An 18,363-nucleotide genomic window follows, 5' to 3' on the forward strand; every position below is an offset into this window, starting at 1 on the left:
AGTGATGTCTCTTTTTTTTAATAGGCTGTCTAGCTTGTTGGCAATTTGAGCTCTGGTTTCTCTGCCTTTGTAAATCCAACTTGTACATCTGAAAGTTCTTGGTTCATGTACTCTTGCAGCCTGGCTTGAAGGATTTTGAGCATTACCTTGCTAGCATGTGAAATGAGCACAGTTGTACAATAGTTTGAACATTCTTTGGCACTGCTCTTCTTTTGGGATTGGAATGAAAACTGACCTTTTGCAGCCCTGTGGCCACTGCTGAGCTTTCTAAATTTGCTGACATATTGAGAATGCAGCACTTCATCTTTTAGGATGTTAAATAGCTCAGCTGGAATTCCATCTCCACTAGCTTTGTGCGTAGTAATGCTTCCTAAGGCCCACTTGACTTCACCTCCAGGATGTCTGGCTCTAGGTGAGTGACCACGCCATCGTGGTTATCCAGGTCATGAAGCCATTTTGTTGAATAGTTCTTCTGTGTATTCTTGCACTTCTTAATCTCTTCTGCTTCTGCTAGGTCCTTAAGTTTCTGTCAATAGTAAATAATCCTTTGAAAGTTGCCTAGAATCTTCCTGTTTTGGTTGATTGTTCATGACTGATACATAGTATAATGTTGAGAGGAACACTGAAATACTGCCAGAAAATGCATGAGCTGGAACAGCTAAAGACTAAATGTATCCTGCGCCAGAAGCAAACTATAGACTAGTTGTAATCCCTTCCAGTTGAGCAGCCATTGATAAAGGGCTATGTGTTACTGCCTGTGGGTGGTCTTAGTCATTTTTAAAGGCTCTGAATTTTTAGGTACTTTTCTACATATGGCTAAAAGGTTGTAATTTGTATTTCCTATTAATTGGTTTCTTTCCTGTAGATTTACAATAATATAATTATGTACTTGTTTTTGAAGAACTAATTTCTTAAAACTTTATTAAGTAAAAACTTAAGGTCCTGGACATGCTTAGCTTCAGCCTCCTCTAAAAGCTCATCTTAGATCTATCTAGCCATAGGTAATAGTATCCTTGAAAGGAATTTCTAAACATAAGGAAATATATGTATGTGAATAGATTTTTTATTATTTGTTTTGTTTCCTGTAGGGCCCTTCTTAAACTTAGGAAATAACTATAGCAATGTTGTCCAATAGAAATATGTGAGTCAGATTTAAAAAGTTAAAGATGATGGGCAAAATTGATTTTAGTAGTATTTTACATGATATATTCAGTATAAAATTCCACAGTGTAGTTTAGATTTTTCTTTTTTTTTTTTGGTATGGCATCTTTAATAATAGCACCATCTCAGTTTGGTTGCCAAGTATTCATTGGTTAAATTAAATTGCCATACCAAAACAACCACATATTGCTTAATGGAAAAATATTTTATACAAGATTTTCATTTAAACCAAATTAAAATCAGTTTCTCAGTCATACTAGACACATTTCAAGTGCTCAAAAGCAAAGTGTCAGCTTTTATTTGACAAACAGGTCATATATATATTTCTCATGTGTCGTGGATCAGTGCATGAGTTTCAAACACAACTATTTCGAATTTTTAAAAGTGCTGCTGCTGCTGCTAAGTCGCTTCAGTCGTGTCTGACTCTGTGTGACCCCAGAGACAGCAGCCCACCAGGCTCCCCTGTCCCTGGGATTCTCCAGGCAAGAACACTGGAGTGGGTTGCCGTTTCCTTCTCCAATGCATGAAAGTGAAAAGTGAAAGTGAAGTCGCTCAGTCGTGTCCAACTCCTAGCGACCCCATGGACTGCAGCCTACCAGGCTCCTCCATCCATGGGATTTGCCAGGCAAGAGTACTGTAGTGGGTGCCATTGCCTTCTCCAAAAAGTCCTGCTAAAAGCATCCATTTAAAGACCAATACTAACGCTGTCTTCTAAATCTCATTATGAAAACTCTCTCTGATGTACTTAAAGATGGCTTTTGATAGTTCTTATTATACTGTCAGTTTATGAGGTAAAGATGTTAAATTTTGTTTTTCTTTTTTGTGTATAAGTTTGACATAAAATGTTAAGAGTAAAAGGAAGAAAAGTGAAAGTGAACCTAACATACAGTCTTTAAAAAATACTCGTTCCCCAGCTTTATTGAGAGTAACTGGCATACATCACTGTGTAAGTTAAAGGTACACAGCATAATGGTTTGATGTACGTATATTGTGAAATGATTACCACAGTTAGTTTAGCTAACCTCCATCTTAAAAGAAAAAGAAAAGTATTCTCCTTGTGATAAGAACCCTTTTAACAACTTGCCTATATATTACAGCAGTGTTAACTATAGTAATCTTGATGTGCAACCTTCTAACAGTGATTAAGATCTGTTATTTTGTTTCTCATTTTTATTTGATGTTTTCTATGCATCATCTGGTATAAATGGTCATTTATAATGGCCAAATGGTATAAAAAGGCCATTTAAAAGAAAAAACCCATCATTGTTCATGCTGGGTTTTGCAAAGATACAAGGGAACATAATACACAATGTCTTTCGTAGGCCATTGTTTTTTAATATACTGTATTACTCTGTACACAGGTAACTCAACGAAAAAACACCTACAGTTGAACATTGGCTCTTGAAAAATTGTAAACATTTGGTTCCACGATTGGATTCTATTAGATCCAAAATGCATTGGCTCAGTGGTGTGAAAAAGGAAGCACAACGGGCAAGTTACCACTTTTCCAGTCATTCCAGTAGATGGTGGTTAACATGAGTTTTAGATGTGCAATGTTCCTGACTGCAACGAAGAAACGGCCTTCTGAAGATTCCTGTTTTTAAGCACCTTCCCCACCTGTCCACCCGTTTACATCCCTGTAGTGGCCAGTAAAGCTCGGGGTCGCTGTGAGTTGGAAGAAACACTGGGTTGACGGATCTACTGTGAGCTGTGTTGAGACTGCTTTAAAATCTATCGTTCAGTGCACTGAATAGTCACCTGCCCAAGATACAGAGCTTGTTCTGTATCAGCTTAAATAGTGTGACCCTCTGAAAAAGAAGTTAATTGTGATAGCTATAGGGTAGGAATTGGAAGAATCAGATGGAAATGCACTGACAGTTCCCACATTATTCATCTCCAAGGGATTTTCATAAAGATGCTTAGCAACATCTGAAAAGATACACGACCATGGAGATACACCTATAACTGTGTTTACCACAACGTGATACATTTAACATGGCATATTTTTAGAAGCCCACACATGTAACAGTTTGTAAAGTTTCAAAGTAAAAATTTCCATGCTTTTAAATAGCTCTTCATAATTGTGAATTTATAATAGTTTGAATTTTATGTGCAGCTTTGTTTATGAGAAGCAATACTTTGTAATTTGATAATATTTCAAATTATTTTTAGCCTTTTCGTTTGAACTATTGCTTGATTACTGTAACTCAACATGACTTTCCTATTGAGAATCAAAAATTAGGATTCAATAGTAGGGATGCAGATCTTAAGTCCTGCTAACACAGACCATTAAAGTTTTTATTTTTATGTTCCACAGTGGGAGAAAAACATGCTCTACAAATGTGCAGAAAGTAGACAGGCAGAAAAGCCTCTTTGACTGGCATTTCACTCTTCACATGCTTTGAGTTGAATTTCCGGAGACAGCCTTCGTTATTGTCAATAAAATTTTAAACATATGTATGTAGCTCTAGGTGCCGATTTTGCTGTAATGGAGTCCTGAAGAATGCATGGAGCCGACATGAATTCTCAGCAGGACTGCTGTGGGCTTGAATGAAGGTAGATATGTTGGATCCCAGTTTACAGTACTCTGTAAGTGTGATTCTGTATAAGACAGGTCTTCACTGGTACGTGAATGGCTAATGTACCAAAATGAACTTTGAGGCAGTTCTCTAGCCTAGACCCAGAAAGCAGTCCTGGAGTAAAAGTCCTCCAACGTATCTGTGTTGGTGATCCTGAAGAAAAATTACACTCACACCTTTGTCACTTGAAAATGCTATTTCTTTTAAAATAATTATGGAGATAATTTTCTGTCAACAGGTTATATTAAAAAAAAATCTGTTTAAATGTTGAAAATATATTTATTGATGAGACTATGAGCATTGTCACAATATATTGGCTTTATTCTAGCATCATTCTCACACCTTGTCTGAGAATATTAGAAATACAGACTTAATATAGTTAACTCAGTCTCCTGATTACAGTGGAGGTGGGTTATAGATTTTTGTAACAAACCTTCAGCAATGCATTGAAACATGCCTTTTAACCTAATGATTGATTGGATGGATATATTTGAAAAAAAAATATTTTAGCACATTTGCAAATCTTAAATCATGTATCAATTTTATGCCTTTGAATGCTTGTTCATATCATGTTTGGGGGGGGGGTTGTTTCATTTATTGACATTTAGAAAAATACAGAAGGATCTGGTGTCATATTAACAGCAGAAGCTCTGGAACTTTAATATGTCTAGAGGGAATTGCTACCCACTTAGTGTTACAGCTGGGGTTCCATCAAGAGGCAGTACTCCCTTTTAAAAGGGTCCTGTAACCTGTTTTCCTGAGCCATGTTGTAATAAATCTCTAGCAGATGATGCAGGGTGTTCAGATCCATGTGAATCCTTGAGGAATGAATCCATGGCTGTAAGCACAAGCCACCCTGGCACTCTGCGAAGGTTGTCCTCATACCTGAAGATAGGAGGTTAAAGCAGAATCTCACTAGCAGCCCCCAATGGCCATTCTCTGGTAACAACTTTCTCCAACACATCTACTTCCCCTCCTCCAGATTCAGGTTCCTCCTTCCACAAAATTCCATGTTACTGGAGGTCATCAACCTTCGGAGTTCTCACCAATAATAGAGTTTCAGATAACTGCAGTCCGTTTGTCCAGTTGAATCCTCATGTTAATTAAAAGTCAGTTTCAGAGCCCCCCAAAATTTATATCAATGCAAGTATGGTTTCCTTTTTATCTTTGCCCCTAAAAAAATGAACATCTCTGCCCTTAGTATTAAATTTGTATATATTTAGGTAGGACGGTGCTTATATATGATCATGTTTCCAGTTCCAAATTTGCCCATACTACTAATGTGGTTTATTTGACAGTTATATTGCTGTTAATATATCATTTCCATATCAAAAATCCCCAGACAGCTGCTTGCTTATACTGAATCAATGTATAAGTTAACTTACCAATCTAGTCTCAACTCAGTATACTTAAAATAGGGAAACAAGTAGGTGGTGACTTAGTTGTTTGGAGGTTAATGTTACTGCTCACTTGACTGTCAATTTTAAATATTTCTTTTACTAATACAACTAAAATTATGTACATATAATCAACGAGGCCTGTATAGAAAAGGTATTCCTAATGATTTAAAACCCTAAGGGTACTGTAGTGTAGCAGCAGTATGTGGAAGAAATATTTGGCTAAAGAATTTTAAAAGATGAGAATTGCTCACTTAATGTATATTTTACAGGCTTACTGAGTCTGTGAGCAGCATAGAAACAATCATTCTTTAGTTCTTCACTGCAGAACTGAGACATTTCTATAAACGCACAGCTGTAACTGTTGATCAGGAGTAAGTATGGAGGAGTATTTCCACAGTGAAAAATACGGGGGCTTCTCTTACTATATGGACACACAGAAAATTTATTACTCTGTATAATGAGGGAGGGAAAAGAAGCCTTGTTTCTACAAAGCTGAAATATGTAGCAGTATTTGTTAACTCAAGGCATGACCTCTCTCTGTCATAAAATGTGTTAGATTTGAAAAGCATACTTTGGCCATAGCAGACACTAAGAATTAAAACTCTTCTGTCAGTGGAACAAAAATGAATGGGCAGCACTTTCTCTGTTTGAAATGGGACCAGTATACAGTTAATACATTCAAATTTATACATTCCCTAAGACTGTTTTTAAATTGCATTCATTGTGTATATAAGAAAAGCCTTTTCTTTCACTAAATACAAGGTTTTCTTTTTAAACCTTTATAATTTTTTTTTAAACCTCTATGACATCAACCTGTAAAGTGCTCATGGGTTACAGGCCTTATCAGGGAGTTGAAATTTATATACATAATACCAAATTATTTGTAAAAAGTCTTTTTGAACAGCTATAAAATGTTTAAAAACTGTGGCAGATGCAGTTATCACACATCCACTTGATAGTGAAAGCAGAAACCCAACAAGTTTTACCTAATTCTTGCACTGAATTTAAATAATATAAAGTTAAGTTAAATGTGCATTTTAAACAGAATTTATTTCTCATTTATTGGTTAGCATAGAACAATGCTTAGTGTTAGAGAGTTGATCACAAGATTGGTTTTAGAAGGAAGACGGTAAGAAAGCAGAAGCACCTTACTGGGGAGCATGTTGCATTCATTTAGTGCTACTGAACAATTCAGTAGTGATTTCTGAACTTTGCTGCAAAGTGCTCTTTATTTAAAGCACATAAAAAGAGTCTCTGCTTAATTGCTTTGTAAAGTGAAGCAATGGTATTTTTTATCCTATAAATATAGTCTAATTTAAAAGTTTTTCCTACAAAATGAGTTTATATTGCTGCCTAAACTATCATCTATGTAAACAAAGGATTTTTAAAAAGGCGAGAGAGGGAGTCTGGATTGTGAGAGTGTGTGTGTGTGTGTGTGTTTAATGTTTGTTCATTGAATTATTTCAGAGATATGTTCATTCTAAACATTTCTGTTTTACCCACAGTAAATGTACAGCTTGATAGTGGAGGGATTTAATTGACTGAATTCCAAATCCGTAAGTGTCCAAACACACGAAGCGCACCACTGTGAGGTGCGTGTGCATAAAGCGCTTCTGGGGCTGACGCACTAAACATGTTACCAACGCTATACTGACTCTTGAAGCAGCTTGTTGTGAGAGTAAGGAGGAAGTTTGGGGTTTTCTGGTCAGGTGTGACTAAGAGAGGCTCCAATTGGTGAGTTCAGGAAAGTCTCTGGAAAGTGATTTGAGATGTATAGAAAAGGTATGGGTGTTGGTTAAAGAGTTCAGTTTTAAGAAGGGAAGTTTTGTTTTTTAAACTTGCATGTTCTATGGTTAACTATCAACAAGTTATTCTAGCTTTTCCCAATACTAATAATATTGGTTTTAAGAATTGTCCATAATCACAAGATGACGTTATCCCTTCATTTGTGACCAAAGAAGGGTAGACAGTACAACCCATGCAGGTGACTTGCTACTTCCTCAACTTGGACAGGATCCCCACTGCGCCATTGAATTTCTTACTGTACTGTATGTCTTGCCAAGTGTGAAACCATAATATATAATTTATGAAGAACTGAAGGCTACCAATCCTTTTGCATGAATAAAAAGCCCATTTGGGCTCATGAAACTGACATGTCTTTTAGCCATTCCGGTTAAATGAAAATTTTAGTGGCAAACCAGTTCACCACTTACTAGCTTTGTGCAACATTACAACGGCAGAGGCAGAACACTAGCACCTTGTGCTTGGCTTTCAGGACGGCTTTAACACCGTTACACTAAGGTGGACACTGTGCAAAACGTATTGTAAATGGCAGCTGCTGCAGATTGACAGGACTTAAGTATGCTCAGTTAACATTCTAAAGTATTAAAAGCACAGAGGAAAAAACTAAGCATTTACAGCAATACTACGAGGTCTTTGATAATGCTCTGACTGTTGCCTTTTGCTCTTTAGTGCAACTTTCTGCATTGTAATGACTGTGTTGCTTTGTATTTCATGTTTTTTACACTCATGACTTCAGAGTTAAGTACTTGTACACCAAGTATTGCAATCACCTTTCTCTTCTTGTACATGCAATGTAACAACATACAGTTTTGGTGCTTAACAATATTCTTTTTTTCTTTAATAAAAGATATTTATTGAGTTAAGCTCATTTTGTTTGTTTAAAATTACAGTGGTGGTATATAATGTCACTTCCTTTCTAGTAAGAAGGAGCAAGCTATACATTTGTTTTTACATGATGAGCAGGGTTCAGACTCTCCACCTCTGTATCTCTGCCTCTTCCTGACCACTATTTGTAAGAAAATACAGTTTAGGAATGTTTTTAGCAGTCAGTTTGTGATCATCTAAGTTGGGGATGAAATTAAAAGACGCTTACTCCTTGGAAGGAAAGTTAATGACCAACCTAGATAGCATATTGAAAAGCAGAGACATTACTTTGCCAACAAAGGTCCGTCTAGTCAAGGCTATGGTTTTTCCAGTGGTCATGTATGGATGTGAGAGTTGGACTGTGAAGAAAGCTGAGTGCCGAAGAATTGATGCTCTTGAACTGTGGTGTTGGAGAAGACTCTTGAGAGTCCCTTGGACTGCAAGGAGATCCAACCAGTCCATTCTGAAGGAGATCAGCCCTGGGTGTTCTTTGGAAGGAATGATGCTAAAGCTGAAACTCCAATACTTTGGCCACCTCATGTGAAGAGTTGACTCAATGGAAAAGACTCTGATGCTGGGAGGGATTAGGGGCAGGAGGAGAAGGGGATGACAGAGGATGAGATGGCTGGATGGCATCACTGACTTGATGGACGTGAGTTTGAGTGAACTCTGGGAGTTGATGATGGACAAGGATGCCTGGTGTGCTGCAATTCATGGGGTCGCACAGAGTTGGACACGACTGAACTGAAGTTGGGGAAGATTGTTGTCTTCACATTTAGTAACAGGACTCTGAACTAGAGCCTAGTAGGTTCCCTGAGCTGATGCTGCCTTGCTGCAGCCATGACACAAGAGGCACGAGTCTAAATGGTCCTTCATTAATGGACTTGGGTCTCAGATTCCACCCAGGGCCTGAGTAAGGGCTCCAGTCCCTCTCTCTACCCCACATAGCCCAAGTCAGTTTCATCTCCTTGGATAATTGACTTTTTGTAGATGGCTGTTTTTGTTTATTTTTAATCAGGGCTTGTCTCTGCTTGAGAAGATCCACATTCTTGTATTACATCCTTTTTTCCTTCCCTTCTCCCTTCCCCAAGCCCTCATTTATAAAATGATGGGCCAAGTAGGAAATGGCACTTTTTCCGGTCTCTAGGGTTAAGGGAGCCATTTCTCCCAAGGAAGGACCTCACTCCTTTGTATTCCCTCCATAAATGTGTACGAAATAGAGGGCTTTGATTACTAGATGGTTTTTCTATGAGAGTTTAGAGAATGCAGTTAATAGAAGTGCTTTAGCCAAAATGATAGAATATCACATTCAGCCTCAAATGAATGGACTTAATTCAAGTCTCAACACAGTATATGGCAGTCCATCCTTGTGAAAATCATGCTGTGGCTGGTTTGGAATGGGCTTACTGGGTGACCTACCTGGACAGCTGGAAACCTCTCCTGGAAATCTAGGCCCTATAGAATTCCTTAGTCCTTTGTAATGCTGTCATTCATCCTGACCTTGCTGAGTTCTATAAACTGGTTGAAACTTCATTAATTCTTTGCTGCAGGAAGCTGTGTGGAAGAGGTTTAAAATTCTTTGATGCAAAACCACCGACATTCCATCACATTCTGACAGTTACTGAAGATTTAATCATGTTTCCCAAACACTCTGTCCTTCTGCCAAGTGGATACTCTTTCCACAGACACCCACAACTTGGCTGCTCACCAGGAACTTAGTTCTTCCTCACTGCTGACATCTCGTGATCTTAACTAATAATCTTGGTTGTTCACAAGAGTTCACCAGTTTTACACTCTCATTCTCCAAACTCCGCTATTTGTCAACTTCTTAACCTCTGACAGACGGCTGACCCCCCTCATTCTTCTACAGTTCAGACGGGTCTGTCTCTAGTCATGGTCACTTCCTCCTTTCCCTCATTCCTGCCTCTTCCACCTGCTCTTGCTGTTGCTATGGATAACTACTTCATCATCATGTACTCAGGCCAGGAAGCATCTCCACCCTGTCATTCCAATGGCCAGGACTTGCCTACTGCCTCCATGCTGGTTAAGGAAATCCTTTACCAATGCTGCAAGGTTTTCTGTAGGTCTCCTAAGCCTACCCCTAGTATCTACATTTTTATGCTCAGCTCATGCCTTTCCACCTGCACACATGTCTGAAATGTTCTTTTGGAAAGCAAAGATGCAAAAGGAATCTAATCTACAGAATCTAATCTTCACAAGTCATTTGAGGCATAACAAAGGGATTTAGGTATTGTCTGGGTGACAGCTACTAAGTGTCAGGGAGCTTTCCTTTAACCCCACTCCCTCAGTTATTCCCTACAGCATCTTCAACTTCCTCTCCACCCTAACCCTGTTAGGTGCCAGTGTGCTCAGGATTCAGTTCAGACTGAGAAGAGTACTTCATTTTAGGTTAAAACCAGGTCTGAGTCTCCCTGTGTCAAGATGCGCTAGAGAAACTCTTGATCACTAAAAAATTTCAAGGATAAAAACAGAGTATCAAAAAAAAAAAAAAAAACAGTATCAAAGACATTAAGATGTGACTTCAAATAAAGTCAGTCCAGAAAAAAACCATTAAGTTCAAACCTCTTGAGAGGCAACTTACTTTAAGACATAAATGAGTTATAGAGCAGATTCCTTTGAAGTGCTTTGAGCACAACACAGGGCTAATACGCTGTGTGGATTTAGGAACTTCATTACCTGGAATGTAGTTCCCACGAGGAGCATCCTGGGGACACACACATGGTTATATATAAAACTCCTAGACCACTGTATGTCTCAGTTCCCATGAGGTCTCCAAGTTGTAGACGCTTTGGTCTATAGCAACTCAGACTCAGCCTCAGCAACTTACCTGTCTTAACGTGCTGTTACAGCTAGAAAATTCCCAGTGACTGCAGCCAGTTTGAGTGGTTTCAATCCTGAGTAAATGTCTTAGTCTATTTATATGGTCATCTGGAGCCCTTTTATATTGAAATAATATTTCAGAGTTCTTTTATCAAGTCATTGCAAGTCTATAATACTGGTTTTTGAGGAAAAGCCTTAAGCAATTAAACCTACTGTCCAATTTCTGTCAGAATAGTTTATTATCAAGAACAATTAAAAAGTTATTTATCCCCAAGGGCACTGAACTTCTTCCACCAACGGATGTTTTGTGTAATTGAAGATGATAAATTTGCAAACTACAAAGAAATATTGTTTGTAACCATTTTCCAATGGAGAGAAAATGAAGTCTAGCAGGAATCAATCATACAGTTATTCCTAAAACTTCTTATGAAAGATTTAGAATAAGAAGCCTTCCTCTGAATTTTTTTGCAGATATTCTATAGTGTGTAAGTATATATTTAAGCTAGAATAATAAGTTAACCTTATTGACTTGGGGGAGGAGTAAGATGAGGGAAAGTAGCCAACATGGGCATTTCGCGATACAATCATATTCAAAATTACATTATGCAGAAGCCACACTATGGTTCTACTGGAAGCAGTCCAGTTGGCAACAACAGCCCATAAATGTTTTAGGCCAAGATTATCTTTTTCATGCTTTAAAGACCCAAAGCTCTGGAATCTTCTTTAAGTGAATGTTGAAGAGTTCCAGGGGGTCAAATCTCAATTTAAAAATTCTTTGGTCTCACTTATAGGCCACTTTGTGACCCATTTCTTTTCAAAAATAGGATGGCCTGCCCCTACAAGTGTGTGGGTCAGTGCCAAGTTTGTGAAGCAGAAGATTAACTCTTCCAACAGCCATAAGAAGATGCAGCAGTAATTTCACTGTGACGCAGCACTTGCTAAAAGGTTTTTCCATTTCAATTAGGAATTTCAAAGAGATTCTAAGCTTTGGTGTCACAGTAAGGTGAGTCATCAGAAGGTAACGCCTAGAGCATTACCTCCCCAACTCCAGCAGTGCCTTCACTGCACTATATATAAGCAGGCTGATTTTATGTTTTGGTTTTCACAGATGGTTGAGATGAAGCAATGAGTCAGTATTGCTAGACTTTATTCATTGTCTTAGTACTTTCTCTGTCTTCTTATTCTCACCTTTCCTTATGGTTCTAAATGATATTTGTCTCAATGATTCCCAATTTTATCTGTCCCGTATACCTCTTCTCGGGCTTCCCTGGCTGCTCAGCTGTAAAGAATCCACCTGCAATGCAGGAGATTTGTGTTTGATCCTTGGGTCGGGAAGATCCCCTGTAGAAGGGAATGGCAACCCACTCCAGTATTCTTGCTTGGGAAATCCCATGGACAGGAGCCTGGTGGGCTACAGTCCAGAGGGTTGTGAGAGTCGGGACACGACCAGTGACTAAACCACAACCACCACCACATCTCTTCTCAGAATACTAGATCTGCGTGTATTCAACTGCCCAGTGATCTCTTGACTTGGATGCTTCATACATTTCAAATATAACATGTCCAAAATGGTTCCTGTGACCCCCACTCTGTTAAAACCTGGACCCAACTTGTAGGGAAAGAGCAAATTAGCCAAGATGGCGTGGTCAGGTTTTCTTGCCCCACGGCCTCTCAGTCTTGCCCCGCGTTTTGTAAGTCATGATTATGTAACAGCTGAGCTCACACACAGCACTGCACGTGTGTGTCACAGGGCTCACTTCATCATGGCTGCTTTGTGCTGTAGGCCTGTACGAGCTCACCTAAAAAGCAGTGGCATTCCTGCTGGCTCAGCCACGAGAAGCGAGGAGAGAGTGAGCCTGCTGCTGCGGCTGCTGTGCCAACCAGGAGGGAAGAAGCGCCTCTGCAGCTCCCACGGCTCCTTGAGTTTTCCTGCAGCCTCTTGGCTGGCGCCTTGCCTCCCTTGGGTTCAGAGAACACTGTGCACCAGATACAGCAAAGACAACTGGGGGCACGAACAGGATCAGCTGTACACAAGTCTTCCCAGCTTTACCTTTTTTTTGTTTTTACACTTCATCCAGTTCTGCGATCCAGAACCTGTAGGTACTCTTGCTGCCTTTCTCACCTTCAGCCTCCTTATCCAACGTTGGAGTCCCAGCCACCCTGACTCTGGCATTCACCCACTGCGTTCTCTGTCCCTTACCCTCCTGGTCGAGACCATACACCTCTCTCAACCAGGCTACTCCTTCCAACTTGTTCTCTACCCAGAAGTGCTGAGGACATGTGTCTCCACTGTATCAAACCCTCTGTTCCTTCCATTGGACTTAGAATAAAACCTCAACTCTCCTTCCTATGGACACAAGGCCGAATGTGATTCGGTCCTTCCTATCAGCCTCGTGACTTACTCAGCTCCAGCACTGTGTATCACTGTTCATCACCTTGGGGCCTATGCCCAAACTCTCCTCTGCCTAGGATGTTCCTTGTCTTAGTAAGGCCAACTTCTTTATGTCCCTCAAAATTCTTATGTCCTGATTTACAGTATGTGTCCATTTTTGGAGACCTTAAAAATAAGGTCTTTAAGGTGGGCCTTATTCCACTGTGACAGGTATCTTTATGAAGTGGGGAAATTTAGACATAGACACATATATAGGGAACTTGATGTGAAGGGATGTAAGGAAGAGATGGTCCCTCTTTGACCCAGTTGAAATGCGTGTATCCTTGGATCAGGGGAGGGGACATATGCAAGGATGTTTATAGGATGCATTGTTCCTAATAGCCAAGAACCCAAATGTTCATCAGCTGATGAATGGACAGACGGATACACCCCTAAAATGTAGTATGGTCATACGATGGAGTACTGTAGAGGAAAAATGAAGGTAGCTTCACAGAACAGTTTGGACGAATCTCACTGACAAAAAGTTGAGCTAAAAGCAACACTATCTAGTATATGATTCCAATCAAAAGTTTTTTAGAAATAAGCAACACCATAGTGTCTAGGATGTTATTCAGGTGGTAAAACAATAACCCAAAAAGCAAAGGCGACTGGCACAAAGGTCATGAGAGCCGTGTGTGTGGGGGAGAGGAGAGCTCCGTGGCTAGAAAGGAGCACAAGTACTGCTGAGGGGCTGAGCTTTTCTTTTCGGCCAGAGCAGTGGTGAGGGGGGGGTTCACTTTATAATAATTCAGTAGCTGTGCATTTATGTTTTGTATTTTTCTGATTATGTATTATATTTCCAATAAAGGTTTTAAAAAACCCTAGTGTAGAGTTCTTTTCTTAGAATTCTAGAAATTGCTTTTAGAATTCAGTTGCCAAAAACTTCTCTCTGCAAAATAATTTGCATGCTTGCTCTACAAAACAATGAGAACTATATAATCCAACATTTCACTTTTTTCCATTAGTTGACAGGAAATCAGAGCCAAATGTAGTATTCCAGTGGAAAAACCAGTTTATCTCAGACTTCTTATCTACACAGCTTCTTTTAATTGGCTTTTCCTTTAATCTCTCTAGGTATTTTCGTATTGTAAGGTTCCTCTGGGGAAGTAGGTGGGGAAAATCTTTTGAAACTTCATCAAAAAGAAGAAAAAGATTTTGCAACAGAGCATAGCATCGTGGTTAAGAGCAAGGATTCCTGAGATACTTGCTAGATGTGTGAATCTGGACAGATTACATTCTATGCTTCCATTTGTTCATCTCCAAAACAGACAATAACGATGTGAACTTCATGTGCTTGTTGTACGGGTCAAATGAGTGCAGAGAAGAATGCTTGACATATATGCATGTTGGCTATTATTATTTGGAATATCTGATACAAAAACACTTCACAAAGAACTACAAAGATTGGAGTAGTTTAGAAGCAAGGACATCTGAGAGCAGAACAGATGCTCCTGGATAATCTGAGACAGCAGCCATAACCACATACATTTCCTTCTTCCAGAGAACATAATTTCACTTACATGACACAAAATGTTATATAACAGGCAACATTTTAAATTAACAAAATCCTTACCTTCATGTTTATGCTTTGTAATGCAGCTGAAAAAGTCAGAATTTCTATTTCCCAACTTTCTGTGGAAAGGCAGACCTAAAGAATCAAAATATAATCCAAAATTATAAAGAAGGCCAACATACTTCTAGTTAAATATGGTGGCTTGAAATGTGTTTATTGATACTCCTAAAGCCCTAACATGGCAGTTCCAAAGGAGTAAACAAAAGAGGAGAAAGTTATGGACAAGGAAAGTCAGTAAGGGTTTGACAGATGTACGGAAGGTAAATGACCAGCGGGGTGGAGGAAGCTGACCTGGACGTGTGCGGGGAGACGCTGGGGGCCTGGCAGCACCCGACGGGCCAGCATCACTGGGAGGCACTGTGCAATCTGAAAGGTATGGATGAAGTGTAAGGTGACAAGGGGGAGCATGGTGGGAGTCTCAAATAGCCCTCCTACCTCCGAGGCCCTCCTCCCCCACAGCAAGAGTCTAGAGGCTCATCCCCTGGATAAACTGAGCCAGAGAAGATGTGGTCTCAAATAGCAGGTCCAAGAGGAGGGCAGAGGTAATGCTGAGCACTGAAGGAGGCAGTTACAACCTACATTCAGAACTACAAAGCCCCTGGGTGCCTTCTTCAACCTGGTCCTGAGACAGCCCTCAGCTAGGCATCTACACCCACCCTCCCCAGAGGAGTCTGGAAGATCCCTTTCTGGAGAAACAGAATCACCCCAGGGAAAAGACCAGCACGTGGTGATATTTGGGTGTGAGGAAAGATGGAGATTTATCAAATGACCAAAGCTGGCCTCCCACCCAGTCAACCTAGCCCCAAAGCCACCAATCCACCAGCTGCAGCCTCTTTATCCCTTTAGAGCTGCCAGGATCTGCCTATAGAATGTGAACAGACGGCTTTGAGTCACGGACATTTTCAGAATGTCTCCACACAATGGACAGAGACCACAACAAACAACGTTACTCAGAAAACAGAATTCAGGAAGTAGGAGGAAAAATTTTAATTAATTTTGCCAGAAAAAAATAAGGCAAAATACCGCATCCATGAAACAAGAATGTGTTGCAATAGAAAGGAATCATCTGAGAACAAGAAATGACAGAAAAACTATGATAGGAGACGTTACAAAAGCAATACCAGGTTTAAAAGAGAGGCAAGGAACTCTCAGAGCTGAATAAATAGAGAGGGAGATAGAAAAGTTAGAGGATTAATTCCATGGGGTTGCAAAGAGTCAGACACGACTTAGCACCTGAACAACAATATCTGATTAATGCTAGAAGAGAGAAGTGCAGGGGAGAAAATTACTAAAGAAACCATACAAGAAACTTACAGTTTTGTCTGCCACAATTTGAGTGGGTTTTTCTTTCATGTGCAATAGAATGATTCTCAGATGGTCCTCCAAGGAACATTCCAGGAAGACAAGGACCCAGAAATACTCCGCGGGGTGGACGCTGTGGAGATTACCGGCTATCGTGGAGGGAGCACTTTTTGCAGAGCCGTGGGAATAGAAGCCACAGTGGAGAAATCTGAAGGACAAACACAAAACTAGGCAATGGAGATAATTCATGAGCCCACAATTCTTTCACAGGTTTTTCAATGAGAAGGGGATAAATCAACTGACAGTTCTAAGGATTAAGGGTAGATGTTTATTTTTATTTTTTGGCTGCGCCAAGTGGCTTGTGGGTAGTTCCCCCAACAGATTTTGAACCCCGGGCCATGGCAGTGGAACTGTCAAGTCCTAAACACTGGGGGAGAGAGGGTATATTTTAAGGTGAGAGAGACTAGGGCATGAAAAGAGTAAAAGTGACTTGAAATACCAATTGTATTCTTGCCTGTTCAGGTAAGCACAAGCCTACCTTTACAATTAATAAATCAATGGAAAATGGAGAAGAAAATTAATTCTCTACTTCACCTTTGACTTCAATGATGGGAGTGATTTCAATTCGAGGGGAGAACAAGCTTTTTTGTTTTTTTTTTTCTCAAGTATCCATCTCAGTTCTCCATGACTGTATATAGATTATATATGATCTATAATCTATTGTATATGATCTATTCTCGTCATTGATGATGTTCAGTTGCTCAGTCGTGTCTGACTCCTTGCGACTCCCTGGACTGCATGCAGCCTGCCGGGCTTTCCTGTCAATGGTCATTAATGAACTTTTCTAGAGAAAGTTCCAACTCTTCTCCCATAGTTTTTCAATGATGTCTTGCGTCACTATTACACGGGTTTGATTAGTCCACATTTAAGGTCAGTCCTTGTGCCGTCCACTCGCTCAACAAGTAATTTAACCCTTCAGCGTGCTGACAACATGCCCTGTGGATGCACGGGTGTCTGCGATATGTCACAGTGCTCAGAGGAGGGGCTGGCTGGGCACAGTGTTTTGCCCACCACCCCCTGCCCCCCTGCCACCTCCCTAACCCCCCCACCACCCCGAGCTCCAAGCCCACACACAAAATTTGTTCGCTGCAGCCAGGGTACACATGGCCCTCAGGACGAGACAAAGGGACCCAGAAAACGATACCATGCAGAAGGGTGGGGCCCACGACTGCCAACAGTTCCAGAAAGCGCTGTTGCTTGGTGATCCAGGAGCCCCCGCCCCAGAAGTGGGGGCCGCTGATGTTGCTTCTTCAGCTTCTAACAATCCAAAGGCTTCCTGTGGAAGTTACCGTCCTCATTCTACCAAACTCTACAACTGACCTTCTGGGGAATCTACATGAAGAGCATGTTACCAGCACACCAGGCAATCACAGGGCCAAGGCCCCTGCGAAATCACACAGCTCATCTCCCCGAACCAGCAGGGGCATCCCAGGTGCCGTCCAGGCGCCACTGGGAAGCAGTGTGACAACCCCTGAGGGGTCTCAGCCCCGTGAAACCCCGCTCCTGTCCAGGCACCAAGAGGTCAGGTGTGACAGGAGGCAGCTGGGGACGTTGCTGAGACCTGGGCCTGCCAAACTCTAGTTTGGAAATTAGAGCCATGTTAGACTGAGTGTTCGTGGAGCTTCCGGAAAAAGCCTAATTTACTCCCTTGGCCGTGACTGCTTCACTGGAAGAACCTTTAATCAAGAATCTGCTGTGATAAATGTTCTCTGTATGAAGCATCTGCTGTTTCAGTAGCCATCAAGGGGAAATATATGAACACTAAAGGGAGGAGTAATGAGCAAGAAATCTTTCCCAGTCACAGAAACTGCTTCTACCCAAGAAATAATTTCTGTTCTATTTTTTTCAAATGCCAATAAGAATGGAAATTTAACATGGTCCTTTCCACCACGGAACAGGCTTTTGTTATTGTGGCCAAGTTCCACAATAATCCTAAATGCCTCGCATTCACTCCCATGCTGAGGTTTGATCCTTACGTTTCCTCACAGTAGGCCACAGCTGAGAATTTGTGGTCTTTCTCTCAGTTGGAATGCAGCAATTTTACAGCTTTCATTAAAAAAAAAAAAAAAAAAAAGTGCAACAGGCTAATTAAGCTTAGACTTAGGATCTGGCTAGAGATTTGAGGCTTCACTTTTTTTCAGTGCATTACACTGGAGAGACTCCTGGAGAGCGGTGATTTTTAGTCCTGCTTGTGCTGTGTGTGCTTGGACCAGTCCCTTACCCTCTCTGGGCCTCAGCTTCCTCCTCTGGGAATTTGGACAGAATTTCTGAAGTTCCTTCCAAATCTCACAGCTTGTGATGCTGTAAGTGGTGCCAACTAAAACTGGTCACTCCATGTAGCCTATAAAG

The 18,363-nt window shown here is 40.6% G+C and overlaps 1 protein-coding gene and 1 long non-coding RNA gene across 2 annotated transcripts in view; one reads left to right on the top strand and one right to left on the bottom strand.

The window, feature by feature from the left end:
- JMY (junction mediating and regulatory protein, p53 cofactor) overlaps positions 1-7,806 on the top strand; it is an 81,485-nt gene extending 73,679 nt beyond the window's left edge. The window contains exon 11 of the mRNA XM_070796878.1: positions 2,523-7,806. The gene's annotated coding sequence lies outside the window, so the exon portion shown is untranslated. The remainder of the gene's footprint in view (positions 1-2,522) is intronic.
- On the bottom strand, positions 6,930-16,998 carry LOC139185190 (uncharacterized). The gene is made up of 3 exons (XR_011568720.1): positions 15,967-16,998; positions 14,944-15,018; positions 6,930-14,727 (listed from the first exon to the last, which is right to left on the bottom strand). It is a non-coding gene; the product is annotated as an uncharacterized lncRNA (long non-coding RNA).
- Between the last annotated feature and the right edge of the window lie 1,365 nt (positions 16,999-18,363).

The sequence above is a fragment of the Bos indicus genome, chromosome 10 (genome assembly GCF_029378745.1).
Source record: "Bos indicus isolate NIAB-ARS_2022 breed Sahiwal x Tharparkar chromosome 10, NIAB-ARS_B.indTharparkar_mat_pri_1.0, whole genome shotgun sequence".
NCBI classification, from domain to species: Eukaryota; Metazoa; Chordata; class Mammalia; order Artiodactyla; family Bovidae; genus Bos; species Bos indicus.